This window comes from Bubalus kerabau, chromosome 19 (assembly GCF_029407905.1).
Source record: "Bubalus kerabau isolate K-KA32 ecotype Philippines breed swamp buffalo chromosome 19, PCC_UOA_SB_1v2, whole genome shotgun sequence".
In the NCBI taxonomy this organism is placed as follows: domain Eukaryota; kingdom Metazoa; phylum Chordata; class Mammalia; order Artiodactyla; family Bovidae; genus Bubalus; species Bubalus kerabau.
In genome coordinates this window covers 60,485,719-60,499,622 of record NC_073642.1, presented here as the reverse complement: position 1 = coordinate 60,499,622, position 13,904 = coordinate 60,485,719, and the positions used below count along the sequence as shown (strand labels likewise).

At 49.7% G+C, this 13,904-nt stretch overlaps 1 non-coding gene across 1 annotated transcript; it reads right to left on the bottom strand.

The window, feature by feature from the left end:
• Positions 1 to 10,191: 10,191 nt before the first annotated feature.
• TRNAC-ACA (transfer RNA cysteine (anticodon ACA)) lies at positions 10,192 to 10,263 on the bottom strand. Its single transcript has one exon. It is a non-coding gene; the product is annotated as a tRNA-Cys (tRNA).
• Between the last annotated feature and the right edge of the window lie 3,641 nt (positions 10,264 to 13,904).

Here is a 13,904-nt window from a genome sequence, read left to right as displayed (position 1 = left end):
AGGTTTTGAAGCCTCGGGGTCAGTCTTGCCTGCCCCTGCCCAAGGGTCACATGGGCCCAGGGCTATGGCAGGACTTTGCGAGACACAAAGCACTAAGGAAATGCAATTTGTTCGTGAGCCTTTTCAATCAAAAAAGTCATCTTACAAAGACAAATACTGTATGAGATCACTTGCACGTGGAATCCAAAAAATATAACAAACTAGTGAATAAAACAAAAAAGCAGACTCAAGAATACAGAGAGCAAACTAGTGGTTACCAGTGGAGAGGGAATGGGGGAGGGCACAATAGAGGTAAGGGAATAAAAGGGTTATTAAGAGTCCAGCTGCGACGCAGGAGACCTGGGTTCCATCCCTGGGTTGGGAAGATCCCCTGGAGGAGGGCATGGCAACCCACTCCAGTATTCTTGCTGGGAGAATCCCATGGATGGAGGAGCCTGGCAGGCTACAGGCCATGAGGTTGCAAAGAGTGGGACACGACTAAGTGACGGAGCACACACAGCACATGGAATATATGAAACCATATGTGTGAAGCTCTTGAAGACTGTAAAGCACTACAGAATTTAAACAATTTTTCATAAAAAAAAAATAAGTCATCTTAGAGCAAGAATGCATGCCAGCCCCAGGGAGCCTCTGGGACCCTAACATTTTGCCCTCAGCCACTTCATCCTATCTTTTAAAAAATTTATAGTTTAATTGGATATTGGGTGAGAGGCTCAAGAGGGAGGGGATATATGTATACATAGAGCTGATTCATATTGTTGTACAGCAGAAACTAGCACCTGTCCTTTTTGACTTGGGGGACAGACTGGACTGCCTGGGACACTTGGAGGCATTGATACTGGAACATTCTCTCTTTCCCTTTTAGAGTGTGTGATTCACACTACACACTGGCTCATCCTGTGCTTGACCTTGGATGTGGGGGCTCCTCTGCTCTGAGCTCTGCTCGCCCCCTCTCTGGTCTCTACTCTCATGGGTGTAATTACTCTCAGTGGCAGGGGCTCCCCCAAGTCTGTGTTCCCAGTCCCAGCATCCTTCCCACTTCCAGACCCATCTCTCTGTCCATCTCCTGGACGCCCTCCTTGGATGGCCCTCAGTGTCAACTCAGGAAGAACCAGCCATCTCCTCAGCGCCCCCAAAGCTATTCCTACCAACAGCACCATTGAGAAAATCACTGTGACAACAATAAATGTAGCTGCCGATTAGCATGCTCCCAGTTTTCCATGCATGGTCTTCACTTAATCTCCCATTTAAAGGCTTCCTTGGTGGCTCAGATGGTAAAGAATCTGCCTGCCATGCAGGAGAGCTGGGTTTGATCCCTGGGTCGGGAAGATCCCCTGGAGAAGGGCATGGTAACCCACTCCAGTATTCTTGCCTGGAGAATTCCATGGACAGAGGAGCCTGGCAGGCTATATAGTCCAAGGTGTCGCAAAGACTTGGACATGACTGAGCGACAGACAAACACTGGCAATCTCCTGTTTCCCTACAGTAGGTACTATTTACAGATAACAGTGCTGAGACTTAGCTCACATGCTTACCAGAGGCCTCACAGTCCCTGAGAGCAGAGCTGGGATTCTGGTTTTCACAGAGTCAGGAGCCCATGTTCTGTCCTGGAGGCAAACAGCCACTTTGACCAGAGCCCTTGGTGGAATCATCTGGAAGTTTGTTGTCAGGGAGAGCACTGGTGAGCTGTAATCCAGGAGGTCTCTACATGGATTCAGGGTGTGCCCCCAGCTGCTGAGAAGGGGTCCTGCGAGTCCAGGAAACCTCTCTGCCGATCATCCCATCCCACCACTCTTGGAAACACTGCATTTTTTTTTTCTTATTAAAGTATAGTTGATTTACAATATGGTGTTAGTTTTAGGTGTACAGCAAAGGGATTCAGGTACACACATATTTGTATGTCTCTATACTCTTTTTTGAATTCCTTGCCATTATAGATTACTCAGTTCAGTTCAGTCGCTCAGTCGTGTCCGACTCTTTGCAACCCCATGAATCGCAGCACGCCAGGCCTCCCTGTCCATCACCAACTCCCGGAGTTTATCCAACTCATGTCCATCGAGTCGGTGATGCCATCCAGCCATCTCATCCTCTGTCATCCCCTTCTCCTCCTGCCCCCAATCCCTCCCAGCATCAGGGTCTTTTCCAATGAGTCAGCTCTTCTCATGAGGTGGCCAAAGTATTGGAGTTTCAGCTTCAGCATCAGTCCTTCCAATGAACACCCAGGACTGATGTCCTTTAGAATGGACTGGTTGGATCTCCTTGCAGTCCAAGGGACTCTCAAGAGTCTTCTCCAATGCCACAGTTCAAAAGCATCAATTATTTGGCGCTCAGCTTTCTTCACAGTCCCACTCTCACATACATACATGACCACTGGAAAAACCATAGCCTTGACTAGATGGACCTTTGTTGGCAAAGTAATGTCTCTGCTTTTTAATATGCTATCTAGGTTGGTCATAGCTTTCCTTCCAAGGAGTAAGCGTCTTTTAATTTCATGGCTGCAGTCACCATCTGCAGTGATTTTGGAGCCCCCCAAAATAAAGTCTGACACTGTTTCCATTGTTTCCCCATTTATTTCCCATGAAGTGATGGGACCAGATGCCATGATCTTTGTTTTCTGAGTGTTGAGCTTTAAGCCAACTTTTTCACTTTCCTCTTTCACTTTCATCAAGAGGCTTTTTAGTTCCTCTTCACTTTCTGCCATAAGGGTGGTGTCATCTGCCTATCTGAGGTTATTGATATTTCTCCCAGAAATCTTGATTCCAGCTTGTGCTTCCTCCAACCCAGCATTTCTCATGATGTACTCTGCATATAAGTTAAATAAGCAGGGTGACAATATACAGCCTTGACGTACTCCTTTTCCTATTTGGAACCAGTCTGTTGTTCCATGTCCAGTTCTAACTGTTGCTTCCTGACCTGCATACAGGTTTCTCAAGAGGCAGGTCAGGTGGTCTGGTATTCCCATCTCTTTCATAATTTTCCACAGTTTATTGTGATCCACACAGTCAAAGGCTTTGGCATAGTCAATAAAGCAGAAATAGATGTTTTTCTGGAACTCCCTTGCTTTTTCGCTGATCCAGCGGATATTGGCAATTTGATCTCTGGTTCCTCTGCCTTTTCTAAAACCAACTTGAACATCTGGAAGTTCACGGTTCATGTATTGCTGAAGCCTGGCTTGGAGAATTTTGAGCATTACGTTACTAGTGTGTGAGATGAGTGCAATTGTTATTACAAGATATTAAATATAGTTCCCTGTACATTAGGTCCTTGTTGTTTATTTTATATACAGTAGTCTGTGCCCCTCCCACTTTCCCCTTTAGTAACAGCAAGTTTGTTTCTATGTCTGTGAGTCTGTTTCTCTTTGGTAAATAAATTCATCTGTATCATATTTTAGATTCCACAGATAAGTGATATCACATGGTATTTGTCTTTCTCTGCCTGACTTACTTCACTTAGAATGACAATCTCTAGGTTCATCCATATCACTGCAAATGGCATTATTTCATTCCTTTTTATGGCTGAGTGGCAGTCCATTGGATACATATACCACATCTTCTTTATCCATTCATCTGTTGATGGACATTTAGGTTGCTTCCATGTCTTGGCTATTTGAACTAGTGTTTCTATGAACACAGAGGGGCACATATATTTTCTACTTAGAGCTTTCTTTCTTTCTGGATTGTATGCCCAGGCAGAAACATTGCCTTTCTGACTGATCTCTCCCTTTCCCACTTGATAGAGGCACAAGATCCATCTCACTGTCTTCTCAGCTTGCTGGAAGGAAACCCCAGCAGAAGCCCTGGAAGGATGCTAGCGACTTTCCAGGAGGTGATGTTGGCTCCAATTGGCCAGGTGGGATCTTTTTTGGAAAACTCAAAATTCCAGATTTCCATATGAAATTTCCCCCCTTTAAAATGTTGGCCACTATCTAAAGACACTTAAAAATCACTCTTCAGTGTCCCAATTAATCCCACGTGGGGGGCTGAATTTTGCCCAGGGCCCACCAGTGAGTGACCCTTGCTGAGACCTGCCACTAGCCCGGGCATACAAGGGTAATGGGAATCTGTGTTACCCGTGGCAAACCGAGGCCCCTCCCTTCTGTCACAGAGAAGGGAGGGACCCATTCCTGTGCTAGCCATCCAAGGGATGAAGCCTTTTGCTGGTACCCCATGTGGGTGTAACCAGACCTCCCCGAGTTGCCCGGGAAGCCAAGGCCGGCAGGGCAAGGAGGTGCAGAGTTCTCATCCTGCCACCGTCAGCTGAGTTAGAGGAGAATCTGCTGTCCCTGCTCTCCTTGGTGGTGTCTCCATGGCTGGTTTGGCTCCGGCAGGGCCATGGGAGGTGCTTGGGTTTGGGCAGCCGCTGTGGGCGACCCCTCGCTGGCCTCTGTGGGTGGCTCTGCACATCGGTTAGTTTTCAGGGTCTGGGGCGGTGGAGTTTGCTGACAACTGCCAAAGCCCCGATGAACGAGCCACCAGACTTTGGGGACTGTGGCTGTTTATTTAAAGCCTTGCAGACATGACTGAAGCGACTTAGCAGCAGCAGCAGCAGCAGCAGACAGTTTATAGCCAGTGGGGCAGAGTTCACAGGCCAGGACTTCCCTGTGCGGCGGCCCTGAGGGGCTGCAGAGAAGGCAGACATCAGGCTGGTGCTCACACGCTGGGTATGTGCTTGCTGGTAGGGCCTCTGGGCTGGGCGGCACCAGGAGGGCCCTGGCCCCCGCCTGGCCTCACACACTCTGGGTGTCCCCCCCGATGTGGGCTGAATGGTGATCCTTCAAAAATGCATGCAAGTCCTTCCATCAGGTATTGATACTGTGACCTCAGTGTGACATTATTCGGGGATAGGATTTTGTTTTTTTCCTTTCCAAGCATATTTTAGTTTTTTTAATTGGAAGGTAATTGCTTTACAATGTTGTGTTGGTTTCTGCTGTACAACAGCATAGATCAGTCATAGTTATATATGTGTGTGTATATATATATATGTGTGTGTGTGTGTATATGTGTATGTGTGTATATATGTGTGTGTATATATATGTGTGTGTGTGTATATGTGTGTGTGTATATGTGTGTGTGTGTGTGTGTGTGTGTATCCCCTCCCTCCTGTCTCCCCATTGCATCCCTCTAGATCGTCACAGAGCACCAGGCTGGGCTCCCTGTGTTATCCAGCAGCTTCTCGCCAGCTGTCGATTTTGCAGACAGTAGTATATGAAAGTCAGTGCTGCTTTCTCAGTTCATCTCATCCTCTCCTTCCCCTGCTGTGCCTACAGGTCCGTTCTCTACGTCTGCATTGGAGATGGGATCTGTGCAGATGTAGCTGAGTTAGAACAAGGTCACACTGCCTTAAGTCCTGTGACTGACGTCCTGATGAGACGGCTGGGCTGAGACACACAGACACAGAGAGGAGAGAGCCGTGTGGAGGTGGCAGCCGACGTTGGAGTTGAGCTCCCACAAGCCGAGGACGACTACGGGCTTCCAGGAGCCACCAGGAGATGGGGGAGGCGAGGAAAGACTTCTCCCTCGAGGCTTCAGAGAGAGCGTGGCAAGGCCCACACCTCAGTGTCAAGCTTCTGGCCTCCAGAACCGAGAGAGAAGACATTTCGGCGAAGTGAAGTCTCCCAGTGTATGGTTCGTTGTCACGGCCGCCCTAGGAAACTGACGCTTGAGTCCCTTCGTGGCTCACTCCCCTCCTACCTTAGAGCCGCTCACTGGCTCTACCTGGATGCTCCTCAGGGCCCGCGGCTTCCCGCCGCAGGGCCAGGTCCACTCCCGTGGTGGCCGTGGGCTCCCAGAGCAGCTGAGCAGGAACTCAGCAGGTACCACCCGGGGGCCAAGAGGCTGCGGTCCTGAGCCCGTCAGTGCCAACCCGCTGGAACTCCTGGGGACAGCTGAGGATGGGGTTGTGGGGAGAGAAGGGGGAAGGTCTGTCTCGGTGGGGGTGGGGACAGGTGAGAGGAAAACTCTTTGGTGGTGGTTCCTGTGCTCCTGGTCTTCCCAGGCAGAATCGGCAAGCCTGACACTCTGCTGGGCAGGGCCTGCAAACCCCTTGCCACTAGGCGTGGTCACCGGCCAATAGCAGCGGCCTGCTGGACTGCAGGTTCTTGGGCTCAGCCCAGATCTACCTAATGAGAACCTGCATTTGACCAAAATGCCCGGTGACTCGCAGGCACATGATGTTGCAGAAGCTCCAGGTCTGGGGCTGGGAGGGTACTAGGGTGGCTGGACTTGCTTCTCCAGCACCTTTGGCTCAGCTGCGTTTTTCCACAGCAACTGGGGTGACTGGTCCAAACTGGGATACACAAGGGTTGATGTTGAGAAGAGATGAGAACATTCTGGACTTCGGGGACCCCAAACTTGTCTTCCTCCACTGTTTCCACCCAGTGCTTCAGGTAGAAACCTGTCCATCACCCAGAAGCCTTCCTTCTCTTGAGTTTCACCCTGTCTGGTCACTGAGCCCTGGGCTGTACCTCATAGGAAGGGAGGAGGTCTGTCCTCTGTCCATACTCATGGTCAGTCTCTCCTTCTTGCCTGGATGACTCTTATCGGCCCTAAAGTTCTTGTGTCTCCTGCAGACCTGCCTCTGAGCCAGTTTCCACCTAGCATGCAGAATGATGAAAAACTCCAACTCTTACCACGTCAGGCTCTTGCTTAAACCTCAAAACCCCAGCCTATTGGCCCATCTTCACAGAAAGACCCAAATTCTTGACAGGGCCTGGGCTTCTGGCCCGTGTTGGCCCTGCCTCACATTGTGCTGCTCTCCTCCCACTTCTTGCTTGGCAGGTATCAGTCTCCTCTCACCTGCCGATGCTCCAAGCTCGCCCCTTTGCCACATGTGGCCTTTGTCCACTTGGGTCCTTGGCCTGGTGCACCTTCCCCTCACCCCTTTTCCTCTGGTCAATTGCTATCTCACCCTTGAGTTGCCATTTCCTCTGGCAGGCCTTCCTGTGCCCCAGATAATACTAGGACTTCCTGACCTTTGCATCCTGCACCCCATGCTTTGCCCCTGGGCACTTGTCACGGTGCTGATTCTGGGGTCGTGCTGTGTGCACCTGCTGGGGGCTGGTGAGTACCAGGAGTGCCTTCCTCCTGCATCCCCTGCCTGGTACCATCAGCACTGCAGGCTCCCCTCTGGCAACCCCTCTCCACTGGCACTGGAGTGATTTGGAAGAAGTGCCAGCTCTATTGTACTGTGCTGGCATGACATTCCCTGGCAGAGCCCAAGGGTCATTGAGTGGATGAATGAATGACTGAATCATGAAGGAATCTACATGGGAAAAAAGCATGCGATTTCCAAATAGTGATCAAGACAGTAAGTAAAAGAGGAGTAGTGTTTGCCTCCTCCCCCTCAGCGCATCAGCCGTGCCACTGACGTCTGTGCAAGAGGTGTGTCACCATCAATTTATTCTAGCTGTTTGTGTTGAGGCCTGATTTACTCATGTTAAAGTGCAGGAACCATCAGGGCTGAATTGGATGCATGTTACACCTGTATCCACCAGGTAACCAGCACTCAAACTCAGATGCAGGATGTTTCCGGCCCCCTGAGGGTCCCCTCCCAGGGCCTGCCCCAGCCCAGAGGCAACCACTGTTTTGGCCCCTATCACCTCAGGAGTTTTGTCTGTTCTTGAACTTTACATCAGTGGAGCAATCTTTTATGCCTGGCCTTTTTTTAGTCCAATGACTTCTGTGAGATTTAGCAAGTTGTGTGTGTGTGTTTCACTCTTGTTCCTTGCTGTGTAGTATTCCACTGCACAGATCTGTGCAGTGATCTGGCCCATGTTGGCCCTGCCTCACATTGTGCTGCTCTCCTGGCATCTTACAAGGGACAAAAGTGGAGCATATGGGGCGTTTGCTAGCATGTCTGTGCTCACACATTTAGTAAATTCTGTTTTCTGTCAAGACTTGTGCTTATTCTTGACCTTCCCACCATCTTTCTGGACAAAGTAGGTTGATTGGGAAGCAGTTAGCCAGGGCAGGGCAGGGCAGAGGCTTCCCAGGAGCAGAGAGAAGGAAGGAAGCGTGAGCCCTGGACATGATGACCTTGGCCACATCAGACCATCTCCCCCAAACTGCATCCCCTTCCCTACACTGCTGGGAATGGCCTCCTTAAAAAAAAATCGGTGTGTGAAAAACTAATTCAAAAACATACATACTCCTTTATGTTAATGTGCTGTGTTGTTGCTTAGACGCTCAGTCATGTCCAACTCTTTGCAATTCCATGGACTGTAGCCCACCAGGCTTGTCTGTCCTTGGGGATTCTCCAGCAAGAATACTGGAATGGGTTGCCATGCCCTCCTCCAGGGGATCTTCCCAACCCAGGGACTGACCCCATATTTCCTGCATTGCAGGCAGATTCTTTACCAGCTGAGCTACCAGGGAAGCCTTCTATGTTCATAGCAACTCTATTCTCAATAGCCAGGACATTAGAAGCAACCTAAATGCCCATCAACAGATGAATGGATAAAGAAGATGTGGTATATATACACAATGGAATATTACTTAGCCATAAAAAAGAAAAAGTCACGCCATTTGCAGCAACATGGATGGACCTAGAGATGATCATACAAAGTAAAGTAAGTAAGACAGAGACAAATGCCATATGATATTACATATATGTGGAATCTAAGAAATAGTACAAATGAACTTATTTGCAAAACAGAAATGAACTCAGCAATATAGAAAACGAACTTATGGTTAACCAAAGGGGAAATGGAAGGGGAGGGGTAAATTGGGAGTAGGAGATTAGCAGATGTGTGTGTGTGTGTGTGTGTGTGTGTGTGTGTATGTTCAGTCATGTCTGACTCTTTGTGACCTCATGGCCCCGCCAGGCTCCTCTGTCCATGGAATTTTCCAAGCAAGGATGCTGGACTGGGTTGCCATTTCCTCCTTCAGGGGATCTTCCCTACCCAGGGATCAAACCTGCATCTCTTGTATCTCCTGCATTAGCAGGCTGATTCTTTAGCATTGTGCCACCTGGGAAGCCAGGATTAGCAGATACACACTACTTTATATATAAAATAGATAAATAACAAGGTCCTTCTGTATAGTACAGGAAACTGTATTCAATATCCTGTTATAAACTGTAATGGAAAAGAATCTGAAAAGAGATATATATATATATCCGAATCACTTTGCTATACACTTAAAACATTATAAATCAACTATATGCCAATCAAAATAAATTAATTAACAGAAAAGAATCTGTGTGTCTTCAGTAACATCAAATCTCCAAACAAGTGAACAAATATGCCGTCTTGCTGTGTGATCTCGGGCGGTCCCCTTCCTTCTCTGGCCTCTCTGGTCACCTCCTCCAAGAAGCCGGAGGTGGGCTCTGCCCCGGGTCCCAACCGCCCTCAGTCTGTGAGGCTCCGTGTCTGGGGCCTCTTGGGTCAGGTGATTTGGTCTGAGACTCCGCTGCTCCGCCGGGCCAGGCGGGGGCCTCGCCGGGGCAGTGAGGGCCACGTTTGTTTGACTTGAGTCCATCCCCTGGTGTTGGCGAATTCACTTTTGTTTATTTTCCTGAGAAGCTACACAAGCCAGTGAGACTAAGCAGTCCACGCCAGACGTGCGTTTTCACTGTAAAAATATTTTTGCGGGTCAGAAAATTGCACCAAAATGTTTTTACAGGCAAAACGCTGCTGTGTGCTGCTTGGCCCTCTTGTCTGGCTGGCTGCAGTGGATTGGGCTTCGTATGTGAAATGTGTCTGGGACCACATTTCAATAATAATAATAACAACAAACACTTACTATTTATCTGTTAGTTTGCCAGTAAGTGCTTGTGTGATGCTTTTATCCTCACCTCTCTTTCTGTGGTCAGTGTGATTGCCATCAGTTTCATGTCACAGGTGAAGGACATGAGCCCAGCGAGGTTGGGTGACTTCTCTAAGGTCACACAGCCTGCAAGGAGCAGAAGCAGGATTAGACTCCAGGCCTGTCTGACCTCAGAGGCTGGGTTCTTACTCACCACAGTGCACTCCTGAGGCCCTGATTCATGCCTGGGACAAACACTGGATTCTTCCATCAATACACTTTGTGTCACTAGTGTTTCCAGCAGTTTTCTAGGATGAAAGTGAAAGTGAAGTTAGTCGTCTCCAACTCTTTGCGACCCCATGGACTATAGCCTACCAGGTTCCTCCGTCCATGGGACTTTCCAGGCAAGAATACGGGAGTGGGGTGCCATTTCCTTCTCCAGGGGATCTTCCCGACCCAGGGATTGAACCTGGGTCTCCTGCATTGTAGGCAGATGCTTTACCATCTGAGCCACCAGGGAAATTATCTGTAAAAGCTTCATGAATGCCAACTTGCTGCCAGCCTAGAGAGAGCTCAGAACATTGCCTGTGTTCAGGACTATTAGAGCCACAGAGGCTTTGAAGATCACATCCTATAACCCGAGGGAGTTTGTTGACTAATCTCCTCCCTGAGGACAGGGCCACCGTGATCCATCCCAATGTCCCTGGGCCTGGTACAGATTCACTGCTCAGGGATGCTGGGTCATAGATGATGCGGAGTTAGGGTCCTGCTGCCTCTGAGCGATGGCCCCCACCTCTGGCTCTGCTGAGAGGCACCTCTGGGGGCGGGGGCAGTCAAAGACCAGCTGTGGAGCCCACACTCCGGCAACAAGGAGGGAGGCACAGCCCTGGGGCCTGTCCAAGGGTTAGCTCATGGCCGGGACCATGACATCTTCTGGTGGAAGCTTTCAGAGGGGTCAGTCAAGCCCCCGAGACACGTGTTACACTCAGTCACTGTGGTGGAGGAAAGTACCTTGGCCGTCGGTCCCTTTTCTGTGCCAAGCATCTGTCTGCCCCTGGGCCACATTGTCCCTGAAAGTAACATCACAATGCCAAGAAATTACATCACCTTCTCTCACTGTTGTGTCTGTACACCCAGAATGCCACACTGGCCCGGACACAGAGGAGGCCTCTGTAAACATTTTTGAACACTGTACAATATTTAAAACTGCTTAGTCCAGAATGACAGCCCTCTAAGAGGGCTGGATGTGACTGACTCTCATGATAGCCTGGAGATAAAAGGGGACTTTATACACCAAGCGCTTTCTTTCAAAAATCAGGAGAGCTGTCCAATCCTGGAGTGTGTGTGTGCATGTGTGAGTGTGCGTGTGCATGTGTGAGTGTGCTGGGGTATTCATGTATATGTGTGTGTGTGTTGGGTTATGTGCGCATGCGTGTGTTTGCATGCCTCTGTGTCTGCATTATATGTGTGTATGTGTTGGGTTCATGTGTGTGGTGGGGAAACAGGGTCAGCTCCAAGGTGGGTGGTGCTGGTGGCCACTTGGTCGGATATCAGGGAGGGGTCCAAAGGGCTTGGCTGAAGCAGAAGCTAGTGATTGATGAAGCAAATGGGCCACAGTGATGGATCTGCCCCCAAGGAGGAGGGCTGGGGATTGAGCTAATGACTCAGCAAAGGTCAGGAGTGAGACAGATGCAGAGAGGACCAGTAAATGAGGAACAGGGGAGTGGAGGGTGGAGGGCAGGCCCTTGGCTCAGCAGCCAATAAGGTCGTGCTGCTTCTGCTGAGCGCTGGTGTTTCCTGGGCATCCCGTGTGCTGGCCACCCTGACAAGCCCTTACTAACACCTTCCCCTGCAATCCATGTCCCAGCCTCAAGGTGCAGGGCTCTTGCACCCATCATTAAAGGCGCAGCACCCTTCATCCATCATCAGTGCAGGGCATGACCCAGACACACAAGCTGACTTGTTCAAGGTCCCACAGCTGGTGAGTGGTGATGCTGGGGGCAGACTCTGAGCTCAAGTTGCTGCATTGTGTGAGGATCAGCTGCTTGTTGCAGGGATGTTTTTACCTGCTGTGATGCTTACTCCACGTGTCAGCTTGGCTGTATGTCTAGATATGTGGCTAAACGTTATTCTAGATGCTTCTGTGAGGGTGTTCGGGGATGAGATTAACATTTAAATTGCCGAACTTTGAGTAAAACAGGTTGTCCTTCCTAATGTGGGTGGGACTCATCTGATCAGTTGAAGTCCTGCTTAGAACTGAATACTGACTTCCCCCAGGAAGAGGGAACTCTGTACAAGACTGCCACTGGACTTGAGTCACAGCATCGTCATCCTCCTGGATTCTCCAATTTGCTAGCCCATCTTCCATGTGCTCGATTTGCTCGTCTCCATAATCATGCAAGCTGCAATTATGTGTGTATTTTGTTGTTAGTTACTAAGTCAAGTCTGACTCTTTTGTGACCCCATGGACTGTAGCCTGCCAGGCTCCTCTGTCCATGACATTTTTCAGGCAAGAATATTGGAGTGGGTTGCCATTTCCTCTTCCAGGGGATCTTCTCAACCTAGGAATTGAACTCTCGTCTCCTGAATTTAGTAGGCGGATTCTTTACCAGGACGCCAGCAGAAAAGCCTATACAGGTAAAGAATTCACCTACCATTGCAGGAGATGCAAGAGACGCAGGTTCGATCCCTGGATGGGGAAGATACCCTTGAGAAAGAAATGGTAACCGACTCCAGTATTCTTGCCTGAAAAATCTCATGGACAGAGGAACCTGGCGGGCTACAGTCCATAAGGTCACAAAAGAGCTGGACACGACTAAACACCTGAGCACACACATACATATACACATAATACGTGTGTGTATCTTACTGGCTCTTTTTGTCTAAAAAAATCCTAAGGCACCTTCCCAAGAGTGGAAGTCACGGTAGGAGTAAGAGCCTAGGACTGGGCCACCTGAAATTGACTCTCATGGAGGCGTCCTGGAATCCAGCATGGCCCAGGAAGGAGATCCAGCCAGGGATCTGTGAGTGGTGAGAAGGTTCCGGGGGATGGGGGGCTAGGAACAGAGTGGGCCAGTGTGAGGGGAACAGGCAGAAGGGGTGACTGGCAGGAGAGGAGGCCAGAGGACCTGGAGCCTGAGGGGCTGTCTGTCCACCTTGAGGCCATCTCAGTGTCCCGGAGTCAGACTCCCCGACCCCCAGGTACTGATTGTTAGGATCCAATTTACATAGCACAAGTGTGATGTGCGGGCTGCTCAGTGGGAGAGAGATACTGCAAAGGGGGCAAAAATAGAAGCAAAGTCCCTGGAAAGCCACATGCTAGCCTAAGGAGGTAGAGTCAGGGAAAGAGAGAGAGATTAGAACCTACCCTTTCCGGGTCTTGAAGATGGAGGATGGTGCTGAAAGACAAGGAAATCAGCAGTCCCTGGAAGCTGGAAAAGGCAGACAGTGGATTCCCTGCTCCCCAACCCCACCCTCGGGTACAAGCCAGCCCTGCTTATTCCTGGGTCGGAGCCCTGTAAGACCCATCATGGACTTCTGACCTCCAGGATTGTAAGATGATAAATGTGTGCTGTTTTAAAGCCCTAACTTGTTAGAGCAGCTGATTGGTTTCCTCTGAGGCCTCCTTGGCTTGTGGATGCCTGTCTTCCTGGGTCCTCACCTGCTCTTTCCCCTATGCATGTCTGTGTCTTCTTTTCTTTCTTTTTTTTTTATTGGCCTAGTCATGTGGCAAGTGAGGTCTCAGTTCCCTGACCAGGGATCGAACACATGGCCCCTGCCATGGAAGCGTGGAGTCTTAACCACTGGAACAGCAGGGAATTTCCTGTGTCTTCTACTTTTAAGACACCAGTCAGACTGGATGAAGGCCCACGGGGATGACCTCATTTTAACTTAACCACCTCTTCAAGGCCCTGTCTTCAAACACAGCCCCCTTCAGAGGGGCTGGTGGTTGGGGCTTCAGCATATGAATTTGGGGGACATAATTCAGTCGATCACACCATGCTGGAGAAGGAAATGGCAACCCACTCCAATATTCTTGCCTGGAAAATGCCACGGACAGAGGAAGCTGGCAGGCTGCAGTCCATGGGGTCTCCAAGAGTCGGACACGACTAGTGGCTGAGCACACGCCTTGTAAGGTACAGGCTGGTTTCCCCGCTTACT